This window comes from Mesocricetus auratus, unplaced genomic scaffold (assembly GCF_017639785.1).
Source record: "Mesocricetus auratus isolate SY011 unplaced genomic scaffold, BCM_Maur_2.0 Super-Scaffold_15014, whole genome shotgun sequence".
NCBI lineage: Eukaryota > Metazoa > Chordata > Mammalia > Rodentia > Cricetidae > Mesocricetus > Mesocricetus auratus.
This window is the reverse complement of record NW_024429186.1, coordinates 716387-742296: the sequence shown is the minus strand read 5'-3', so window position 1 is coordinate 742296 and position 25910 is coordinate 716387.

Below are 25910 nucleotides of genomic sequence, written 5' to 3'. Positions count from 1 at the left end.
CCCCTTCCTTGTTACAATATAGAGATTTGGGTATAGTGCTAATAACAAAGTTTTCAACTGGTCAGCATATTGACCTCTTCCAAATGAGCAGTAGGTGAAAGACCAAAACTACTTACTGTGCTTTAATTATTATGAGCTGGATCTGCTCTTTTTTTCCTTAAGGCTTCCTCTGAAATGTTTTCTTATTTATTTATGATTGAGATATTCATTGACATTCAGAATGTTTGGAAAAGATGACATATAAAACGAGGGATGAACTAACTTTGTAAGGACATGGCTAGATGAATACTGTTGATTCTGTTAGTGAACACAATCCTTCTGAGTTATGCAATGATTTCCTGGATGCTCATCAGCTATGGAAGAAGTAAAATAAATGGTACAGTGCAGGGACAAGGACCCAACCCACATACTTCTTTGATAATTATATAGGAAATAAGAAATTTGCTTCTGATAGTGTACCTCAGTAGTAGGAGTGCATGAATCACACAGATTCAGTTTATCTTTGCTGGATGAGTGAGGCTTGATTTAGCTCAGCTAAGTAAATTATGATTTTTTTTGGTAATAACTTGATGTGTCCCTGAAGAAGATGCCAAAGTGAGACACTCTTCATCTCAGAGTTTCCACCACATACAAAGTCAACCCAAGAACACAATAACTAGTAGAAGGCAACATGTTAGCCCCACTGTAGCTGATATATAAACAAACTCAAGTTGAGTCCAGAGAGTAGAATGCTCACTTCCTTTTTGAGGTGGGAAATAAAGAAGACTTTGTAGAAGAAATGGCATGTTGGGGGAAAAGAAGGCAAAAACAAAAAAGATAAGTGTAACAGGCAGGTAAGTGATTAAACAATATGATAGAATATGTGAACCAATCCTGAAAAAGCATGCCAAGTGGGGTGAAGCATTAAGTAGTTGGAGACAAGCCAGGAGTGGTTGTGCACACCTTTAATCCCAGCACTGGGGAGGCAGAGGCAGGTGGATCTCTGTGAGTTTGAGGCCAGCCTGGTCTACAAAGTTCCGGAACAGCCAGGGATGTTACATTGAGAAACCCTGTCTCAAAAAAACCGTAAAAGAAGGAGAAGAAGGAATGAGGGAGGACGGAGGAGGAGAGGAGGAGGAGGGGGAGAAAAGGAAGAGGAAGAAGAGGAAGAAGAGGAGGAGGAAGAGGAGGAAGAAAAAGAAGGAGAAGAAGAGGAAGAGGAAGAAGAAGAGGAAGAAGAAGAAGGAGAAAAGATGCCATGTTCAATACATTTCTTGAAGGCCAGTGAGTGTATACTTTTTGTTTTCCCTAGGCAGTGAGAGGTGGTTAAAACACATGGAATTTAAGAATGGCTGAACGGTTTTGGGTGCAAACCGTTCATGTAGAAATCATGGCTTAGAGGCAGAAGCAGCAGACTTCAGCAGTTATGACAACTGTTCTTCAGTCATTGTGTGAGTGTATAATGTGAGGTTTCCTGGCATTTAGAAGGCAAGTGTCTGGGAGATGAAATCCTTGTTCTGATCGGTTCAAACTCACCATAAGGTAATGGTAGTTATATATATACACCTTAAAGCAGAAGATAGGATGGCTGGGGGAACTGGATGATAATTCACACAAAAGCAGACGCTCAACCTGGGAAAGAGGCTGAAGAAGAATCTACTTGGGAGACAGCGGAAGACGTTCCTTTGTATGGCTTCAAAGACGGATGGCAGAAAATGACTGAGAATAAAAGACAGGACATTCAAAAGGAAAACCTTTGCAGTATGAGAAAGGAAGGGCTGAAGTTGGCAGAGAAATCAGTTCTGTGCTGGCTGAGCATCAGGGTGGAAATGTCAGGCACGAGTATGACGCACTAGTCAGGAGGGTGGGGCAGAAATGAGCTAGAGTTGTACACATAAGCATGATGACTGAGTCTCAAGGAGTCCACGAGATAGCAAGACAATGTGCAGACAGGCGAGCAGAACCCAGAGGTAAAAGAAGCAATTCTCTTTTTTTTTTAACCACTGCTCTTTAGCTGCCAAAGACTTAAGAACAAATCTTGCAAAAAGCAGCCTGCATTTTTAACAATGAGGGTGTTGTGTAGTTCGGTTCCTTTCCAGTTCTGCCAACCATCAAATGCAGTCAGAAGAGCCAGCTTTTATAAGTAAACATACCGTGTTTTCATGATGAGATTAGATAGGAGTGCTGACAAGAGAGACATTCTGACTGAAAGTAGGATTGCTGACAACGAGGAATGTTTGAATGGGGGAATGGAAACACAGAAATCAATTATAAAGAAAAAAAAACAGTGCAAAACCCAACTGAGGGTATTCTTATTGGACCCTCTCGTGCACTGCTGGGGGCTCCATGTTCCATTTGCAGTACATTTCTTAATCTGATACTAAAGTTAACTTATATTTTCTAAGCCCCTGAAATCAATGATGAGGAAAACAGATGAAGGTGGCATTGGGTAGCAGAAGGCAGTGCAGAGATAAACACATTTGCTTAGTGTGGAGAATGAGGCTTGTTCTCATATCAGTTCTGAGACTCTCTCCTCACATTTTAGGGTCCAATAGAGATATGGGTGAGACAGCTGTCAGACTTGTTACGATGGCCTCAGCAGTTAAGAGGGTGTGTTCCACAGTTACATAGAAATTGATTGTTAAAGAGACTATCTCTAATTTACACACTGCTCTTGTATTTTATGATGCCTTTTTTTTTACTGCTAATAATGTAGAGTTTTGGAATTTATTTTCTGGTGATAAACTGCCAGAGCCCAAAGAGTAACAAGCATTTTCACCAGGATAACTTTTTATGGAGACGGTTGCATCAAATGGGCCAGTGTGGCCATTAGCCTGAACCATAATGTTTTGATACATTCTGTTTCAAGTGACTATTGGTGCTGAAGTGAATCGTCTACAGAAACAGGAAGAGAAAGGCTCAGTAGCTTCAGTGACACATTCTTGTACTTACTGTTCAAGTTCCTCTCGTTGTAGATCTATTTTCTAATAGACATGTTTAGAAACTATAATTTTGTGATCTGCAGCAAATTCAGCATTGTTTCTGAAAATAAATAATGTTAAGGAGAAGCTTTTTCCTTGAGAGGAGCCTTCTCGCCTGCCTGGTTCCAGATCCGCATCAGTCCCAAATAAACACACAGGAGGCTGTATTAATTATGAAGCTGTCGGCCTTGCTTGTCTCTTACTGGCTAGCTCTGCTTAAGTAATTACCCCATAATTGTTAATCTAAGTATGTCTCTTACCGGAGAGGTTTCCAGGCTTCCTACCCCAATGGCATTACATCTCGACTCTCCTGTGTTTCTCCTTCCCAGAATCCTCCTGGACTCCTAGCCCCTCCTATCTAGATTCCCTATTGGCCAGACAGTGCTTTATTGGCATAAGACTTCCCCAACATCTCCTCTTTTCTGTTTAAACAAAAAGAAAGGTCTTAACTTTAACACAGTCAAATTGTATATAACAGAACAGTTATCAAGTAAGAACACAGTTACAGCATTTTGTCTATTAACATTTAGCAAGATTTAAAGAAAATATCATCCATCCCATCCTTGTGAGTCTAAAGTTCTATATGTAGCTTATCTCTTATCATAACTAAGGAAAACTATAATTATAACTATCTGTCTTCAACTCCATCAAAGACCACAGAAGGATAATATATAAACACTAGGATTGACAAAGATATCTTGCTACCTGGACAGTCACCCAAAGTTCCTCTGTAACGTTGGGGCATCCATCTTCAGCCCATAGGCCACAATGTGTCTGGAACACTTCTCAGCAAAGCAGGAAATTTCAAAGTGTCCATCTGCGCTGGCAGTCTGTCAGTCATTTTTCTTTGTCCTGTAGAAAGTCTCTTAGACTCTTTCATGAAGCAGGAACCCTGTAGGACTATTTGAGTTCAGCAGTCACTTTCCTGTGGGTCCTGCATATCCAGATTATACAGCAACAGTCAAGCAGTCCAGGCAAAAGCAGTTTCTTGCCCAAATGGCTAACCTTGCCATGTTGAAAGCAAACTCCATAACAAGTTTCTTCGATGCCCATCTTCCTCTCAGACATAATTGGTGCTGCCAGGAGCAGACATTTCTCATTGTCAAGAAAAACACTAACCATTTTAAATGCCATTTTCTGAAGGTCTTTGAAAGGTTTGAAGACTATCTATCTCAAATATATTTCTGTATATCTAGAAAACCTAACTTACCTAACTATAAATTCTGACTATTATAAGTAACTATCTATAGTCTGTATTCAATTATGCATTACGTTTTAAAAGATCAGTATAAGCACAATACTTAATCAAGAGGAGAAATATACATATCACAAAATTGATCTTGAATTCATATCAATAAAGGAAAAACAATACCCATACCATAATTCCCCTTTTTACCATTAACAAGAGATCGGCTGTGATCATTAACCAATTATAAACAATCCCATTTAAATGAAAACAAAGATTTATAAACAAGATGGGAATTAGGACGTTGCTCATTCCAAACTGCTTCCTGCTGGAAGGAGGCGCTGTTCATACCATGGGGATCATGACAAAACTCAGAAACCTGTATAAGTCCATATCTTCGGGGTCTGTAAAGCTCCATCATCTTAGCTGTCTCAATTGTTGGAACATCAGGTCCACTGCTTCCGGGGGTCTTGGTTCGTCAAACCACAGAAGCCTAGGAAGAAATCCTCAGCTTTTTATGTTCTGTGGAAACATAAATTAAAACTCCTTTTCCGAGTAACATATCCTTATACTTAAATTTTGAGGTCAAGGCATTTTCAAAAGATATAAGTTGAATTAATTCAGCAGCATTTATAATCAAGTGTACTTCAGTAGCTGTTCCTTCCTTAGCAATGAAAAAACTGAAAAACATAATAGCGTACAGTATCCAGACTCTCTGTGTATTTTCCATCTTTACGTGGCTTATTTATTAATCTATTATTATTATTACCCAATTTCTTTCACTTTTATTTATTTTTCTCTGAGACAGGGTTTCTCTTTGGAAATCTGCCTGCCTCTGCCTCTGGAGCAATTCCTACCGGCGTGCGCCACCACAGCCGGCTTCTGTATTTATATACCACTTTGTCGTTTCATTTTCTCTCTCAATCTCACGTATATTTTTAAACACACTGTAAACCTTTAGATGTTTTTCTTCATTTAAGTCTGACTTTACTGTAAATCTTTATGTTTTTCTGGCCACGCATCTTATCTGTAAAACCGCGGCTGTTTTAAACTGCCGTTTCAAGATGGCAGGCGTAAGCGTGACTTCAGCTTACCGCCTCAGTCCATGCTGACATCCAGCAAATGCTGCCACTTCCAGCTGTACGTACACACCTTTCAATCGTTAGCAGAGTCTCTTAAAACAACCTTGCTGTTTTTTTTTTTCTTTTTATGCTGAGTCAGGAAGACTCCGGTAAGCGAGCCGTGTGAATCTCGGCTTGTGGCTAGCAAAACAGAGCACACCTGAGAAAAATGCTGCTACCAAAAATCTGTGCTTCTCTCCGTTCTTCTGTTTCTAAAATTCCTTTAAAGCTTTTGTTGTTTTGCGTGGAAATTCAATCCCACTCCTGACACCATTCTGTTAAGGAGAAGCTTTTTCCTTGAGAGGAGCCTTCTCGCCAGCCTGGTTCCAGATCCACATCAGTCCCAAATAAACACACAGGAGGCTATATTAATTATGAAGCTGTCGGCCTTGCTTGTTTCTTACTGGCTAGCTCTGCTTAAGTAATTACCCCATAATTGTTAATCTAAGTATGTCTCTTACCGGAGAGGTTTCCGGGCTTCCTACCCCAATGGCGTTACATCTCGACTCTCCTGTGTTTCTCCTTCCCAGAATCCTCCTGGACTCCTAGCCCCTCCTATCTAGATTCCCTATTGGCCAGACAGTGCTTTATTGGCATAAGACTTCCCCAACAAATAATATGAATTTAAGTCCTGAAAAACAGAGCTGGGGATTTGGTCTATAGTTAAAAACATAATGGGTACCCTCTACTCTACCTAGAGGATTTAATAAGGCCAAAACAGCATTAACATTTCATATGCTGGTTTAAAAATGAAAACATAAAAAAAACAAGGTTGACTAGAATGTGTACGTGGGATCATTTTTCCAATAAAGAAAAATACCAAGCACTAGTCACTGAATACCAGCTCTGTCTTCTGATAGCTGAGTGAGGCACAGTCACTAGACTTTTCTGAGACAAAAAATAATGTCTCTATTTTGTCACCTACTTCTGTGGTGGCGTTAAATAAGAACCTATCTGTGAAAGCACCCAGCATGCTACTACTCAAGAAATAATGACACTCACTAACGTAGTAGAAAGAAAACGTTCTTAAAAGTGTGTTACATCAGCGGTTCAAGATAAATCTACAAACAAGCCAGGGCAATCTCTTAAACACAAAGCACAGGGGCTGATCTAAGTAACAGGCACATTCATTTACCAGCATTTCCCGATTATGCAGGGAGAGATTCTAGGTACCTATAGCACCATCCCAGCTCTTTATTCCACACATCTTCTAAGTATCTGTGACCATGCCCAAACAGAAATGGGTGTGGTCAGTGCCACAGGTACCCAGAATCTCTCCCTACACAGTAGAGATCTGTTTGAAATTTCACATTCCAGTCATGTTATCTAAACACGGTATGACTGTGACTGGCATTCAGTTCACTTGCTATATCCCCAGTGAACTAAAACTATATTTAAACGTTACTAGAATATTACTGATTGAGCATTAGCACATTAAATTCACACTTTACAAATAGAAATGCATAACTTATTAATGAATATTCCATGTAAATTAATATTTGTAAGAGAACCAAAGAGAAAAACTTGGAACTTTAACATTTGAGATGTAACCATCATAGGTTGGGTTGTTTTTTTAAAAATATAATTTTAGAGATCAAATCTATCTGAAAAAATCGTGGTTTTTTAATGATGGACTTGTTCTTCAAATGTTTAAATTTGAACAACCTTTCCTTTATGCATTTCAATTATTTTCTAAATTATTATCTCACAATCTTTTTACTGATTAAGAGACATAATAAAATTATATTACTGAAACTGAAGTACATAGCTCTTCATCGATTATAGAAAAATGAGCATTGTATCTCCTTCTTCAGCACCATGAATTTCACTTAGAAAAACTAAATCAAAAACCCCAATACCAATGTGCATCTAAACTCACCAGGGAGACTCCTTAGTTAAAGATGGCTCATGAGCTGTGGTTGCCAAGAAGCACATTAATACACTTTACTCAACAGTTCTCTTACATTACTGGAAAAAAAAACCAAACAGTTGCTCTGGACAGGGTCCAGACCGATGGGGACTGGAAGTTACGATGGACTCACCAGCTAAAAGGAAAATATATGTAGTTTATAGCACGGAAGATTAATCCCGTTTTCATTTACATATATTTTAAAATCAAACCATTTGCAAATTTCACTAGCTTTGTTTGAAAATACTTAGGGACTCCTAGCGCATGGAGGCCGGAATATTGTAACTTTAGGAGACGTTTTGCTTCAGCTTTCTCTGAGGACGCTGGGAAACCTATTGGGGTGGTTGCTCTTGATACTCTTCTAAACTTTCACTTGGCTCTGACAGCATGGTTTTGGTGGTTCTTCCCACATTAAATAAATTGTATAACAGTCAAGCATCTGAATGAAACAGTCTACTTCCACAGAACTGCATACTTTACGATGCAGGGAATGTTGTGAAGGTGCCTCAAAATAGGATTTGAAGGTTCCCAAGATCATAGAAGGAATAAAGTTTATTTTTTAAATAAGTTTTTATTCAAATTGAAAGCAATCTTATTTTACATACCAATCTCAGTTCCTTCTCCCTCCAGTCTTATCATGTGCCCCACCACCAACCTCCCATCCCATCCCCCCATCCACTCCTCAGGGAGGGTGAGGCCTTCCATGGGGGATCATCAAAGTCTGTCACATCATTTGGGGCAGGACCTAGACCTTCCCCCGTGTATGAGTATCCCTCCATAGGGAATGGACTCCCATTCGTGCACTAGGGATAAATACTGGTTCCACTGCCAGAGGCCCCATAGACTGCCCAGGCCTCCCAACTGACACCCACGTTCGCAGGGCCTGGTCTGGTCTTATGCTGTCAGACTGGGGCCAGAATAAAGTTTATCATTTGCTCTGACTGGTGTGTAGCACTAATTCTAATAGGTATTAATAATAAAATTTCAGAGACAGATATTGAGGTGAAGGCTGATGATCAGAGAAGCAAAGCGGCCTCTACCGATGCTCAGACCGAAAGGGCCATCCTGTCCTCAGATTGCATCTCCAGACTGCACTGCTCTCCACCAAACCCCAGAATGCACTGCTCTCCCGTCTCCTCCCACCTTACATTCCTCTCTAGTGCTGGGATTAAAGGCGTGGGAATCTCAAGTGCTGAGATCACCTTTGTGTGAGCTCTGTTTCTTTTTTAGACTGGATCAGTTTCATGTAATTCAGGACGGCCTTGAACTAACAGAGATCCATCTGCTTCCGTTTCCTGAGTGCTGGGATAAGGGTGTGTGCCACTGCTGCCTGGCCTCTATGGCTAGCTAGTGTGACTAGCTTTGCACTCTGGTCTTCAGGAAAGCTTTGTTTATTAGATCATGAACAAAATGTCAGCATACTGGTGACTTGAGCATTTTTATTCACGCCACTTTTACTTTTAGCAAAAGTTGCATAACTAATCAGTTTCTCTACACCCTCCAGGTTGTTACTCTTTCTCTGTAACAGTCATATTGATAGGTGGTGGTGACATCTCACTATTGTGAGTTTCACGCCTTTAATATTTATTGGCAGTTTGTATGTCATCCTTGGGGAAGTGTCTAAGTTTCTTTCTTAATTTCTCTCGGGTTGTTTGTTTTCACATTTTTGTTGGTGTATAATTTTTTAATATAGTCTGAGTTTTAACCCCTTATTGAATAATGACTGTCACTTCCTCTGTGTTTGTGTCCTTTGATTCATGGACTTGTTTGATACAGTCCCATTTCTCTAGTTTTTACTTTTGTTTCTTATGTATCTGTGTCAGATCCTATAAAATCCAGCCTCATGAAGCCTTTTGGCTATGTTTTGTCTAGGAATTTAATAAATTCAGCCCTTGGTGAGGGCTTTAATCCATTTTGTGGCAAGTTTTATGTGTGGTGCAATGCAATGTAACTTTATTCCTTCACATGTGTAATTCCCTTTCCCTGAGACCATTTGTTGAGTGCTTTCCACATTTCATGGTTTTGGAATCTTTACAGAAGATTATCCGAACTAGGCTCCAGGATTAATTTGTGTGGTCTGTTCAATTTTTCTGTACATACATGCTTATGGCAGCACCACGCTGTTTATCTTGCTGTTCTAAACTATTTGAAATTAGGAAGTGTGAGACCTCTGTTCTTTCTCAACACCAATTTGTGTTATTGGGACCTTTTGTGGTTCCTTATGAATTTTAGAATTGCCTTTTGCTGTTTCTGCAAAACTTGCTTCATGATTTTGATAGGTATTACATTTAATTTCTGTATTTTTTCAGAAGTATGTCAATAATAAATGAATACTGTTTCCAACCTGCTTGCTGCTTCCTCTGTCTCATCAGGGCCCTTGGTTTTCAGAATTCAGACCTCTCACCTCCTTAAGTTCATCCCAAAATCTGATTGTTTGGGTACTATTGTAAATGGTACTGCTTTTCTTAATTTCCTGTTTAGTTTGCTTATTCTTGTCAGTCATACAGCTAGAGTGTTTTGTTTCGTTTCTTTCAATTCTGCTAAGTTATTTTGTTAGTCACAACAGGGTTTTTCTTTTTGTAGTGTGTAGAATGTTTAGGAGTTTCTAGAGATAATCTCATGTAATATCATCCAAGCGTAGTGCTACTTTTACTTTTTCCTTTATTTGGAATCTTGCCTCACCTCTCTCCCCCCTTTTTTTTTCTTGCCTAACACTCTGGCTTGGAATTCCATGCTAATAAAGTACAAGCAGGGAGACTAAGTTTCCCTGTTCTGTTCTTTGCTCTTATACGAAAACACATGAGTCTTTCCCCATTGACGATGGTATTGGCTCTGGTTCCCTATCCCCATAAATAGTCTTTATTTTGCTGATGCAGTATTGCTATCCTGCTTTTAGTTTGTTGAGTGTTTTCATTATGACTAGATGTTGAATTTGGTAAAACAATTTTTTTCCTGTATCTGTTCGGAGTATACGGTTTTTGGTCCTCCATTTCATTATTGTTGCACTCATTGGTACTTTGTGTCCAGCCACATTTGCACTGTGGGAATAAATTACATGTTGTCATGGTACACAGCCCCTTTAATGCGCTGCTCACTTAAGCTTTCCGGTATTTTGTTGACTCTTTCTGCATTATGTTCATCAGGGATAAAGGTTTATAGTTTTGTTTCCTTGCAGTATGTTTGCCTGTCCTGTGTATCTGGATAATACTGATCTCCTAAAATGAGTTTGGGAGTTGCCTTAGCTTATTTTGTGTTATGGTAACGGGATACAGGACAGAAGCTGCATGTTACAAGAGGTTTATTTTTTGATAAATAGTAGTTTTGGAGTCTGAACACCCTAAGGCAGAGTAGTCAAGTTTACTGAGTATCCCATGGCTATGTGAGGACGTAACAGAAGACATCACACAGCAAGGGAGGAAGTCAAGGGGCTAGGAGGGGCCCTTTCGTACACCCCCACCATCTACTCTCTAACGCCCAACTCACCCCCTGTAAACCAGCATTAATGCTTTCCAAGTGTGATTGCAACTCAGTCACTTCTCGCTTGGCACCATTTCTGATACATCTGACCACTCCTTGGTGTCCCTACACACTTTTAGTACATAAAGATGTAGGAGACACTATCAAGTCCATTGCAGGCGTGTTCCCTCATTTTCAAGCTTTAGAAGAGTTTGACAAGAATTGGCTTTAATTATTCTTTGTGGAATTTTCTGGTGATATCCTTTGGCTTTGGACTTTTCTGATAGGATTTAAAAAAACAACATTTTTATGTTACACTCTTCCTTGTAGTTATAGGAACAGGACTGCTTGGACTGTCTCTCTCTTCTGTGTTGGTTGTGGTAGATGGTATATTTCTAGAAATTCAGATATTTCTTTTGGCTCATGTAACTCATTATAAAATACTTTCAAACAATTCTGCTGTGGCCTTTTAATTCTGTGACATCAGTCATACCGTTCCCTCTCGTTTCTGATTTTAATTTGTTCTTTTGCCACTGTCAGTCTGAGTAAACATCTGTTTATTTTGTTGGTAGCTAATCATAGAGAGAACACTCTTGGAGTGTTTGTCTTATCTGTAGAATGGGCCCAGCATGTTCTATGCAGGTGGCTGAGCCCCAGACAGCATGCAACTTGATCTTTACAGTCTTGTACTTGGTGCTTAATAAACAGTATTGAGTCAGGAAAATTGTCTTATAGATCATTCACTCATTTTTCACTCATTGCCAAAATAAATAAATAAATAAATAAAGCCTTCATTCCTCACAGCTACTCACATCTACTTCTTAGGAAATGTGAATCTTGCTGCTACTATGTTATTACTATTATTTTTTTGTACCGTTTCATCTTGCTTATATGGCTCCTTGTCATGCATGTTTAATTCTATAAAGACAAATTACTCTCCTACCACAAGTAAATACTTGCTGCTCTGCCAGAGGATGTAGGGTTTGATTCACAGTCCCCACATGGTGCCTCACATCTACAACTCCAGTCTCAGGGGATCTGCTGCCCTCTTCTGGCCTCTGCCTGTACCAACCAGCACATCAGTGGTGCACAGACATTGCATTCAGGCAAAAACACCCTTTACACATAAAATTGAAAGAAAAATACGGACTACTTTCACAAGCCTTCCATTATTGACATCATCTTTACAAAAATTTAAAGTATTTAAAAGATATCCTTTCTTTTATGTATATGGTGTTTTGCCTGAATGTATGCATGTACATAATGTGTAGGCAGTGTCTGCAGAGGCCAGGAGAGGGCACCAGATCCCCTGCAACTAGAGTTACAGACAGTCATGAGCTGATACGTGAGTGATAAGAACTAAACTCCAGATCTACAACAGCTGTAAGTGCTCTTAACCACCAAGTCCTCTCTTTAGCCTCTGGTAACTCCTGTACTATGCTAGGGTTAATAACTTGGTAGAGGATTTTTTTCTAAACAAATTTTAAAAAATCCTTTTCTTTTGCTAGAATAATTCCAGTGTTTCTACTTAACCATGAAACCTGCTTTTATAAAGCTGTCTTCATAAATTTGAAAACCTTCAATAAAGTGAGAGTTGATTCAATAACCATGTACCTGCTTTACTAGATATGGTTTCAAATTTTAGGAAGAAAGGAATACCTCTCTTTTTTACTGTGACTTCTTGTATATGTTGCTTGGGAAGGCTTTTGTTTGAATTACTACTTTATAGCTGATTTTTAATTTTGACCCAGCGAAGAACTCTGAAAACACAGGTAATGAATTTTTAAGCAGCTTTTGGCTTCACAAACAAAGGAAAACTTCACTGATTTCCTTGATGGAGACTTGTGTGCAGTGTATCACTGGCATTATTATTATTCTGTGACTCATTGAGGGCACTCATTGTTGGATAAGAAGAATTGGATCCGTGTGTGCAGAGGGGTGAGCGTTATCACACTTTTTGAAAATTATTCAAGTTAATTGCAAAGCGAGCAGAAAATTCAGCATCTTCTATGTTGGATCTTATTATTATGTGAGAGCAATACTAAAGCCACTTGACTTAAAATTGCTCCATTCAGCTTTTACTGCGCCAACAACAACAACAAAAAACCTCTGGACCTCAGCAATTGGTTGTAGCTTTGTTGGTCTATTTGTGTTCTGTGTGTTCCTAATTCCTGGGCTTTGGCTGATGAGCACTCCACCGTGTGGGGCCTACTCTTCTCATGGTGAAGTGAGGTCCTGAGGATCATAAATAAACCACAGACTCACATCACGTACCTTTGGTCAAAGCAGGTCACCAGGCCAAGCCCAAATTAATGGCATAGGGATGTCAACTCTGCCTCTATGAAAGCCAGGCAGGGATTGGAAGGTTTCAATCACCATTCACAGTGAATTATTCTCTAATGAGAAACTGCCACAGGAATACTGCCAGGCCTTTCTGTGCGATCCTGTAACACGTACAACACGTTGAACTGTAAATGTCAGACTACAAATATCTCATTTCTAGTCAAAGAATTTCATAAACACGAGATAATTTTGAGTCATAGATTCTTTTATTCAAGATGATGCTGTATGTTAAGTCCGGAAAGTAGAAGGATTAAAGCAGAGCTGTGGGCTGCTGACCTCTTCTGCTCTTTTTAATTTCTCTGAACTCCTTTCTGAGCCTTCCTGGAAATCCCTGGGAGGATTCTGCAAAGTGTATCTTGAAAATCACCAGTGTCTTGCTTCTCTGAGCAGGCTCCACAGATGGTCAGAGGTGTTGGGTTACAAAATGTGTAAAATGTTTGGAAGAGTTGGGAAATGCTAAGCAGAGCTGCAGGAATTCTGAGAAGCTCTAGAGTGTTGATGTTCCTTCAGGATATCTGCGAAGGGAATGTAGCTTTCAGAATTCCCAAATCTTTTCTAAAATAACTCAGTGTTTTGGGTCATATCTTAGGAAAGACTATACTAAACAATCCTTTCTGGTACAAGCATATATTTTGGTAAAGATACACATCAGGGCAGAGACTCACAACAGGGCTACTGCCCGATTTTCCTCCTCTGGTTGCATTAGGAGTCTCTTTCTTTGGTCATGTTGTTGGGTTTCCTCCTATGACCTGGGCATACTTGGGCAATGACGTAAATGCTTCTGTGGGTATCTTAACCTTTGAGAACAATAAGCCCGGTCAATGCCTTTGTTAGGAACCAACGTGAAAGACATTGAGTGACCACGAGTGACTGGTTTCGCAAAATGAATGAGGGACTGTATGAGCTGACCTGAAGCACAGTGGTCATCACCCGCAGAATTAGCAAGCACTCAGGGATTCCCCTCTGATGCATTTGAAGCTCCATTCATGAAGAAAATAATGGATGTTGAAAACTGTAATTTCCCATAATACCAAAATACACAAATTACTCATTTTTTCCCCTTTGGTTCACAAGCAAATGACTGTTGTTAATCTGTGTAATTTGTGTCCTAGGTTACTGCTTGCAAAGCTCACTGGACAGGCTAACGTGCAGTTAGAGGGTAGATTTGAGCCCAGTTCTTATCCAAAGATTCATAGGGAGGATTCGTTCTCAGAAACCTGATGGCATAAGTAATAAAGATCCACGTTCCTGTTTTAGAAATGTGTATATATTAGAAGTACATGTGGGTAAGAGTATATGCATGGAGAAACAGACTCTGGAAGTGTCTCATCCCTCTTTTTCTCCTAGTTGCTAATGTTCTTGTGAAACATTAGCTAACTGCTGCTATATGAGGAGAATCACAATTAAGAATCCAGCAGTGGTGTGTCATATTTCATAAAAAATAAACTTTTTAAAAGAGAGCTTTAATTGTGTATATTGGCCATTGTGCAATAATGCCTCCAGTAATATATACATGTAATTGCTATAATTACTATATATTGAATATGTTCATATGCATCATATAAATATATATAATGAAGTTTTAATTTGTACTTAAAAATATTAAAAAAGAATTGCTAATGTTTCTCTATTGCTTCTTCTTGGAATACTTTAATGCAATTTCCTCAGAAAGGTCATTTTTAAAATCTCTAACTTGAGGTTTTTAATATCTTCTCTCTTCCATTATAATACTTTTAGTAATGTGTAAGGAAATAGTTAGATTTATTATTTAGTGTCAAGCTTACTCAGGCAGCTCAAGCCCATAGGCTACAGACTGTGTTTGTGTGGTAGAACAGCTTAAGGCCTAAGAGAGGTTAAGGTAGCCTAGAGAGGTAGGGCAACTAACTGCCCTTGGAAAAAAAAATGTGTCTGCTGTCCAGGATGGTCCACACCCAACTCCTCCCCAAGGGTTGGTAATCTGGGGTCAGGCACTTCCTGCTGGAAGAAGAGATAAACAAGGACTACTCAAAACAGAATTGGGTGCAAGAAGAGTGAAGATGAATTTGTCCTACTAGACCTGACAGAAGAAATCCCTATTTACCATCTCAAGTACATTCCTTATGGGTTATGCTGTATATAGAAATCCATTCCATCCTGCCACAACTTCAGAGAGATCAACTCACTCCTATTGCCTCTAAGACATTAGCTTAACAGATATAGGATGCCCTGGTCTTGGTGGTGAATGGCTCCTATCTAAATAACAATAGACTTGGGCCCAAGTGGGTTTGCTCTCACCCTGAAGGCTACTGCAGTTATGAAGTGCCTGAAGACAAATTAGTATGTGCAGCTAAGGAGTGTCTTTAGGATTAAGGGAAGTAATTGCTATTTGCCTTTCATACATAATAATAGAATTCTTCTGTCATTGTCCCTGCCTTTGGGTGATTACTTAAGATGGTGCATGAATAAACTGAGATGCATTCGGTATGGGCTGAAATTACTCTCCTGACTGCCACTCTGTGTCTCTGACTCCTTAACTCTTTAGCTAGCCTTTCCCTCATCTACACTCTCCTGTAGGGGTGAGCCCACAATACTATCCATGCCCCAAATGGACAGGGGGTATGGGGACAGGTGAAGATAAAAGGAAAGGGAAAGCAAAAGCTGCTCTCTCTCGGAAGTTAGCCGCGTTCCCAGAGCTCCCATTCCTCTGTTTATCTTGTAAGTATATTTAATAAATATATTAGACCTTCTTTTTAAGATAGTGTTATTTCCAGGGGTGTGGACAGTATTGTGGGCTCACCCCTACACTCCCCCACTCAGGAATGGATCCAGGCTACTCGGCTGGTCCCAACCACAGCCCCACAAACACCAGTCCGCGACAGTATGCATGTGCTTAAAATGATGAGATGTATTGACAGCTCAAAGTTACATAGCAGTTGTCTGTCAGGCAGGGTAAGAATTCACCTCATTCCTGCTCCCAAGGATGCAGCTTCTTCCATTTGCCTAAAACTCAATGAAAGAGCTGAGGATTCTTGAGTCATATATTTGCTTAGTTACCCCATTTTGTAGGGTGTATTCTATAGCTCTACTCTTACTTTTAATAAATCTGAACTTTGACTCCCCCTTGATGGGGGAAGTCCTTCTATATATATGTTTGTCTGATTGGTATAAATAAAGCACTGTTGGCCAATAGGGAAGCAAGATATGCGGGGCTAGGAGTCGAGGGGGATTCTGGGAAACAGAGGCACAGTCAGTCATGATGTGGGACACCAGAGAAGTAAGAAGTCTGGACCCTTTTCTCCAGTAAGGGAAGACCATGTGGAAATACTCAGATTAGCAGTTATGGGTTAATAATTAAGTCAGAGCTAGCCAACAAGAAACCAAGGAAATGGCCAACAGCTTTATAATTAATATATTGTCTCGTGTGTTATTTGGGGGTTGAGACAGCGGTGGGACCCAGGCAGCTGGTGGGAAGAGTTCATGTCACATATGGCTCCCGGACTTGGGGCATGAACTCCACTTAAAAACCTAACAAAGCTTAGAAAAGGGATTTTAGAAACAAAAGAACAGAGACAAGCACGACTTCTTGGTAGCAGCATTTTCCCAGGTAGGCTTTGTTTTGCTAGAGACAAGCAGAGACTTGTGTGCCAGTACTGGTGGTAAACTTATGCCTACCATCTTGGAAAGACAGCAGTTAAAACAGCTGCAGTTTTAAGCAGATAAAAGACACATGGCCAGAAAGACATAAAGACTTACAGTAAAGTCAGATTCAGATGAAGTGAAACCTCTAAAAGGTTTACAGTGTGTTTAAAAATATATGTAGGCTTGAGAGACAAAAAGAAACAGGATAGTGGTAAAATAAATATAGAAGCTGAACTGTGGTGACACACGCCTTTTAATTCCAGCGCTCCAGAGGCAGAGGCAGGAAGATTTCCACAGAGAAACCCTGTCTCAGAGGAAAGATAAATAAATAAAAGTAAAAGAAATAGAGTAATAATAATAATAAATAGATAAATAAAAAGCCACATAAAGATGAAAAATATACAGTCTGGATACTGTATGCTATTGTGTTGTCTTTGAGTTATTTGACTGCTAAGGAAATAACAACTGCTAAAATACACTTAATTATAAATGCTGCTAAATTAATCTAACTTATATATTTAAAAAATGCTTTGACTTCTAAATTTAAACATAAGGACAGGTTATTTTGGAAAAGAGATTTTGCTTGTGTTTCCACAGAAAATGAAAGGCTGTGGATGCTTTCCAGACCTCTATGGTTTGATGAAGCAAGACCCCCTGAAAATAGTGATCCAGGTGATCCAACATCTAAAACAACTGAGATGATGCAGCCTTCTAGACTACAAAAAAAACAAGGCCTTAGCCAGGGTTCTGTGTTTTATCATGATCCCCATGATATGGACAGTGCCCCCCAACCAGCAGGAAGCAGTTTGGAATGAACAATGCACAACTTCCCAAATATTGCTTATAAATTTTTGTTTTCATTTGAATGGGGTTGCTTACAAATGGTAATGATTACTGTCAATCTCTTTCTAAAGGGAAAAAAGGGAATATGATATAGAAATGAATAGTTTGTATTAGTATGGATTTTCATTTATTGATATAAATTTAAGATCAGTTTTGTGATATGTATATTTCTCCTCTTGCTTAAGTATTGTGTTTATACTGATCTTTTAAAATGTAATGCATAAATAAATACAAGACATAGTTACCTATAATAGTCAAGACTTAGAGTTAGGTTAGTTAGGGTTTCTAGATATACAGAGATGTATTTGAGATAGATAGATATTCTTCAAACCTTTCAAAGACCTACAGAATATTTGGCATTTACATGGTTTAGGGTTTTTCATGATAGTGAGACACAATTACTCCTGGCATACCAATTATGTCTGAGAGAAAGATGGGTATCAAAGAAACTCGTGATGGAGTTTGCTTTCAACATGTCAAAGATTAGCCATTTGGGGAAGAAACTGCTCTTGCCTTGACTGTTTGACTTTTGCTGTATAAACTGGACGTGCAGGGCCCACAGGAAAGTGACTACTGAACTTGGACAGTCCTACAGGGTTCCTGCTTCATGGAAGAGTCTGCCAGACATTCTGCAGGACACAGAAAAATGACTGACAAACTGCCAATGCAGGCAGACAGTTTAAAATTTCTTACTTTGCTGAGAAGTCTGTCAGACACACTGAGGTCTATGGGATGAAGATGGATGCCACAACTTTACAGAGGAACTTCGGATGACTGTTCAGGTAGCGAGATGTAGCTGTCAGTTTTAGTGTTTATATATTACCCTTCTGTGGTCTTTGATGGAATTGAAGACAGATAGTCATAGTTTTCCTTAGTTATGATAAAAGGTAAGTTACATCTAAGACTTTAGACTCACAAAGATAGGATAGATGATATTTTCTTTAAATCTTGCTAAATGTTAATGGACTATTATATTTATATTTCTTGCTTAATAACTTCCTTGTTATGTATTTTACTATTTAAAGTTAAAACCTTTCTTTTTATTTATACAGAAAGGAGGAGATGAAGGGGGAAGTTCTTCTGTGTGTAAGTTTGTCTGATTGGTATAAATAAAGCACTATTGGCCAATAGGAAAGCAAAATAGGTGGGACTAGGAGTCGAGGGGGATTCTGGGAAACAGAGGCACAGTCAGTCATGATGTAGGACATCAGAGAAGTAAGAGGTCCGGACCCTTTTCTCCGGTAAGGGAAGACCATGTGGAAATACTCAGATTAGCAGTTATGGGTTAATCATTAAGTCAGAGCTAACCAATAAGAAACCAAGGAAATGGCCAACAGCTTCATAATTAATATAGTGTTCTGTGTATCATTTGTGGTTGACACGGTTCTGGGACCAGGCTGGTGAGAAGAATGTACGTTATACCTACTGCCTTTCTGGTCTAAGTCACCAAGACATTAAAACCCTGTACCTCATGTCATTGCAGCACCTGTGTCTCTCCTCTGGTTACAGGAATGTCTGTAGTGCTCATCAAATGGCAAAGATTCAGTGTTTTCCACAAATGACTGGCAACACGACCACATTTGTAAACATCACTGCCATTATTGGGTTTAGGCAGAATTAACACATGCTTAGTGTACTGAATACATGAGTCTATTTTCTCCCCTTCCTGTCCCCAAGCTGTTTCCCATCTCAGGATCCTCCAAAGTCTTCTTTTCATAACAAAAGCTGCCTGCCTTTACTTGGAGTACAGGCATATAGCTCTGGGTTTGTCACTGGCTGCTTGGGTTTGTGTTTTTAGTTCACTTTGCTTTCTTACTGGCTCCAACTTTGGGCCCATTTAGCACTCCAGGCTCCCCTGGTCTCTGGCCATGCTTCCCATAAGTTCCATGGTGTGTGGACTGGTTAGAATTTCCTCTACTACAGCTGTTCATCTACTTTCCCTTGGGATGAAATCCCACCATGTTCACACTCTAGTTCGTGATGTGAACCTGAGAGTTGAGCCTAAAAGTGAGGCAGACTAAAGTCTTATGCAAATACCTGATGTGGAAATCCTGTGTATATGTCAATAAAGCACTGTTGGCCAATAGGGAAGCAAGATAGGTGGGACTAGGAGTCCAGGAGGACTCTGGATAGGAGAAACACAGGGAGTCACGATGTAGCCCGCCAGAGAAATAAGATGTCAGGAACTTTGCTCCAGTAAGAGAAATACTTAGATTAACAATTATGGGGTAAATACTTAAGTCAGAGCTAGCCAGTAAGAAACACGCAAGGCCAACAGCTTCATAATTATACCATGTCTTGTGTGTTATTTGGGGACTACAACATGGCAGAGCCCAGGCGACTGGTAGGGAAAAAACAAAAGCAGCAGACAAGGAAAAGGCAATTCTCTACAAATACCCAACTTTATTTAGGGCAGTAGACAGTTTCTATTCTGAGGGTTAAGCAAGGTCATACGAGCAAAGTTCACTTGAGTTCAAGCTATATACAGTCATAAGGATAACCCGTGCTTAGAAATATTACCTAAATAACAAAAGTAAATGAAAATATGTAACTTGAAGTAAACTATGGAGGAACAGGTTACAAAACTCTTGTTTGTTTACTTGGAGTTTCTTTTTTAACAAGTTCTCAAAAATTCTCATACAACTTCATTTATGGACCACCATCTTCTTTGAACACTAGAATCACAAAGTTGAGACTTGTGCTAGTTCTATTCCATTATGATGTATTCTCAAGCCCTAGCTACAAGAACACATACAGCCTGGATCAGAGGCTGTGTGCTGAGCACTGGCCTCTGTTGATGGACTTCTCCAAGGTTAGCTCACACTTCTCTGCAATCTCTGCTCTAGTTATCGTTAACTTTTTATTGCTGAGATAAAGACTGTGATCAAAAGCAATTTGGGGAGGAAAGGGTTTATTTCACCTTAAACTTTCAGGTAACAGTTCACCACCAAGGAAAGCCTAGGCAGGAACCTGGAGGCAAGAACTGAAGCAGAAGCCATGGAGAAATGCTGATTTCTGGCCTGCTCCCTATGGCTTGGTTAGTTTGCTGTTTTATATACCCCAGAACCACTTGCTCAGGGTCCACTGTGGGCTGTGCCCTGCCAGATCAAGCATTAATAAAAAAGAAAACAAAATACAGGACTTGCCTACAGGCAATCTAATGGAGGTTTTTTCCTCAATTGAGGTTTTTCTTCTTAGATAACTTTAGTATATGACAAGTTTAAAACAAGAACAAATGAACATAACCTCTCAACCTGAAATTCTACCATTGTCACCATTGAACTTGTTATGTATGTGCTTGTCTTGTGGAATTGCTTCCCAAATGGTGGTAATCTAATTCCTAGGTGTGGTTACTTATAAGTTTATGTGCTATACTTCCCTGGGCTGCTGTACCAACCAAGATGTCTGTATTTGAATTTGGGTCTCTTCCTCCCCTAAGCCATTCTAGCTCTGCTATGGAGCTGTTATGTCTATCTTTGGGGCAGCATAGAGTTAATGGGTGATTTTCAAGGACATGACAGGGTTAGGCTTAGGGTTGTTACACTCCATTCATAATCTTCTCTATTAGGAAAGAACACCATTCCTGTCGATAGATACGCTTAAATGCATAGAGTTGATGGCTTTGGTGTGAAGAATTATTCTTCTTCCCAGTGGAGAGTTCTTTTTCTCTCCTGATTGATTTTACTTTGGTCTGTTTGTCAGATATTGGGACAACAACAACTGCTTGTTTTCTAGTCCATTGGCTTAGAATGCTTTTTCCATCCTTTGACTGTCAGGATCTATCTGAAGGTAAGATGAGTTCCTTGTAGACAACAGAAAGATGCATTTTTGTTTCTTAATCCATTCAGCTAACCTATATCTTTTCATTGGGTAACTGAGACCACTAATATTGAAAATTATCATTGAAAGGTATGTACTGATTGATGTTTGTGTTCTTAGCCACATTTTGTGTTTCAGAATTATATCTTCATTTTTTTTCTTTCTGTACCTTCTTGGATTAGCTCATTCAGAATGTAAGAAAGGTAGAAAGCCCCAAGGCAAAACATAGATGAAGAGAAGCAGGTTAATTTAAGTTATAAGAGGTAGTGGGACAAGCGTAAAATAAGGCAGAGCATTCATAACTAATAATAAGTCTCTGTGTCTTGATTTGGAAGCTGGTTGGTAGTTCAAGAGAAAGCTTGCTACAGATGTAGCTTTAAGGTCATGTTTTTAGCAGTATGGCTCTGAGCAACTTTTACTTGAAATGCTTGAAAAATCACCACTTTGAGTATTGATTCCTTCCTAAAGTTAACACAACACATGTCCACCAGTGAGGTTCTCTTTCATCACATCTTGCAGACCTTGAAAGACTTGCTTTGTGTGCTCTGAACATCCATCTTCAAGTTCAGAGTTGGCCAGCCTATGTTTATGGTCTTACCTCTTGGTCATCTCAAATCTTGTTTCAGGTGTTGAAACCCAGGGTTCCTAGTCTGTGTCCTCTCCTGTCTTCTAGGCAAACCCAAGTCTACTGCAGGGATCCTCTTTCTCCTCACTTCTCATTCTTCTTTCAGACTTGAATTACCGTTATCTTTTAAAGTTTTTATCATCTTATGCATATGTGTGAGTCTGGCTGTGTGGGTGTCATCATGAGCCTGCATAGAACAGATGACAGCTCTAAGGAGTTGGTTTTCTTCTGCCAGTTTATGGGAAGCAGGGATTGAACTAAGGTTTCCATGAAGTTAGCCATCTCCAGCCTTGACATACTGTGTTTGTCTTCATGAGCAAAGTTTACAGCGAACCTGAGATTCTGCACTTCTGACATACGAGAAGGTACTTCCGATGCTGTTGAACTGTGGGCTGAGTTGAATAGTAAGGCTTTAAAATAACCTATTTTTCATAGAAAATACATGTTGCGGAGTGCTGGAGAGATGGCAGGTGTTGCTCTTGAAGAGGAACCAGGTTTGGTTCCCAGTACCCATCTATATAGCTCAAGTTCCAGAGGGATGTGATGTCCTCTTTTGATCTCTGTGGACTGGGCACCAGGCATGCACATGGTGCACATATATACATGTAAGCAAAATACTCATACATATTCAGTAGAATAAATCAAACTCAAAAGAAGTTGAAATATATGATTTACAAGAACATTTTACATAAAAATGAAAGACAAGAGAAAATAACCTCTACTTCACCCTGAGTGCTAGGATGCAGATGAACAAAACTACACATTGTAGAAAAGCAGCCTTTTTTGTGCATGCCAGGCAAGCCCTCGACTACAGAGCAACAGCCCCAGGTCACAACCAGCGAGTTAAGTGTGTACTTTCCAGGATTCAATTAAACTGACAGGAATTCAAAACAAAGCAATTAGACCCAAAGTTCCAGAGAATATAACTTTGAGTTTGTGTCACAGCTGTCACAGCACTCACTCTACTAATAAGTAGTCCTTGAGTTCAGCAGAGGAGTATATGCAGAGTCTGTTCATTCATGCTGTAGCTGAGGATTCATAAAGCCCTTTAGGAAGGGAGCCTCAGCCAGGGTCTTCTGCTGATGCCACTGCTTGCCTTCCACACGTTTTCAAGCTGAGCTCTGCAGACCTTGAGCTTGTGATCTTTGTAAGGGTACCGTAATCCTGTTCCATGAGTCCCAGATTTCTTTTAGATTTTGTTAATATTCAATGATAATATGTATGTGTTCATATAGTTACATATTTTGCATTTAATAAATTACATCTGTTTAATACCTCAAAATGAATTTCCGCATATTGTCATTCCATCTTCAAAATGATTCTGTGCACTTAACTTAATTTTCATTTAATTAATGAAGAAATGAAAATTTGAAAATTCTGGGAAACTCATCCAATGTCAGATAGGTAATAAATAACAACATTAACATTAAAAGCTAGACTTTTGATTGAGAAAACAAAAACCTTTTAGTTTCTTTATATTAGGTAGTATTTCTCTTAAAAACTTTTAAAAGCACGTTTCATTTATTTCTTAAGTTTCTGTGTGTGTGTGTGTGTTTGTGTTTATGCTTGTGTCAGTATATATATACATGTAGCTAGAAGAGGAGCTTGGTGTCCTCTAGTATCCTCTTCTTAGTTCTTTAAGGCAGGAGGATTTCTCCCTGACTTTGGGGCTCTTGTTTTATGTGGTAGGCTGAAAACCATCAGCCTCCAGATCCTCCTGTCTCTGTCCCCTAGGAACTGGGTTACAGTCTTGGGCAGGATGGTTGGCTTGTTATGTAGGTGCTCATATCTGTACTCAGGTCCTCATAATTGATTACACAATAAGTGTTCAAACTAATGAACCATTTACCCAGGCCCTTTATCTTATGGAGTATGTCTGAAGTTGATGCTGTTGCCAAGCCAAGAGGATAATTTCTAACATAGCTAACAGGAAGATACAGAAAGAGAGCAATGGCCATCTCCCTGCATATTGTGACCAAATGAAATCTAGAGTCTAGGTGTATGGCTAAAAAGGATATGTTAGCTTTGATTAAACAACAAGTTTTGACATGAAACAAATAACAGGTAACTGTTAGCTCAGTGCGTCTAAGAGCATACACAGGAAATAAATGACAGTGCCAGTGGAACACCAGTAATCCAGGATTTCTTTCAAAGTCCATGCTTTTATAAGAATCAAAGAAAAAAAAAGAAGCAGCAATTTTGTCATACAGTTATTTAGAATGAGCTGTGTTGGCCGAGCCATGTGCCTGTTATTATCTATGATGAAATTTACATCATTTTAAAAACTGAAGCTTGTGTGTGTTTCACAGTTTAGCACATATTTATGATATAACTCAGAAATGATACACATTTCTCTAATCAGGGTTTCTTGAACTTTCTGCTTGAGCTATTGAGGAAGTCTTAGGAATTGTTTGTCTTCACTTCCTTGTGAACATCCCTGTCCCCTTGCGGATTATTAGACATCATATAGGTGGGCACATTAGGGTCGTGGTTAAATACTAGTACATAGAATTCAAATGCCATGGAAGTAGCATTAGAGTTGTCTTGGAGATACGAACTAATGTGCTGATCTGTGATAAGGTCAATTGAGGAGTCAGTCTGAATTTAGAGGGAATGAATTCTGTCCCTTGAGATCTTTCACAGGGATGCAAACACTTCTGCATTTGGTATGTTTGTTTTGAGATGGGCTGTTGCTTTGCAGACCAGACTGGCCTTGAACTTATTATTCTCTGTTCCAGCTCCTCAAGTGCTGGAGTTACAGGTGGTGATGCTCTACTCAGTTGAGATTTTTTTTTTGTTTTCTAAGACAGGGTTTCTCTATGTAGCTCTGGCTGTCACTATGTAGATCAGGCTGACTTTTAGCTCACAAAGATCTGCCTGCCTCTGCCTCCTGAGTGCTGGGACTGATGGCATGTGCCATCACACCTAGTTGAGATTCTGTGCTCTTTAATAGCTGTTTCAATTGGCTGTGACTTGATGAGTATAACAGTGCTCCAAAAAGAAGGGCAAGAAAAAGCCTGAGGAGGAAGTGTCTTGAACAGAATCATTGATCACTGGGTGTGGCCACTATGAGGTCATGTGACTTTCTGAAAAGCCAGCTGGGACTCTTGACTTGGGGAATCAGCTCCTGAGTCATATTTCAATCATTAGAGGTGTAATGAGTTAGAAGCTAAGCCCTTTCTATCACCAACTTAATTATTATTAATTAAAATATAACCCGATTTGCATGTTCTGTTTCACCTTCGCTACTACAGCATAAGTAATTTTGAAGTTTTGAGATCATTATAAAAGTCTAATCCTTCTAGCAGAAGTGTGCATGGTATATATTAATGATAGGCCCAGTTTTGGATATCCCAGCTTTAGGAAAATCGAACAACTGCAAAGTGACAAAAGAAAATTCTGCAAAGAAAATGGTTGAGATTGTTTTGATTGAAGAAGAAGAGTTGAAACAGATTAGGGATCTGGGTGCACTGTTTGCTGTACAGGCCTGGCTGCCTGCTTTTTATGAGCATACACATAAAAGCTGCACTTGGACACATGGCTTTAATCCCAGCACTGTAGGGCAGGCACAGGCAGATCCTGGGGGTCCCACTGCCACCCCCCCTGAGTCTAGTTGAAACAGCAAGCTCCAGAGTCATAGGGATCCCGTGTCACAGTTTTGTTTCTCATTAAGGTAATAAAATACTGTGATAAAAGCAACTTGGGTAGATAGGGTTTATTTGGCTCAGTGTTGGGTTCCAGTTCATCACTGCAGGGAAGTAGCAGCCGCAGAAGCTTGAGGGGGATGATGATATTGCATCCAAATTCAGGAACAGAGAGCGAAGAATGCATGTGTGCTTATACCCGGCTGCCTTTATTCACTGTTATGCAGTCTGGACTCCCCTGCCCGGGGAATGATGCCATCCACAGTGGGTGGGTCTTCCCATGTCAGTTAACACAGTCAAGGTGATCTCCAAAGACATGCCCTTGGGTCAACCTGATCTAGACAATCCCTCACTGAGATTCTCCCCTTGGGGAGTTCCATGAGATT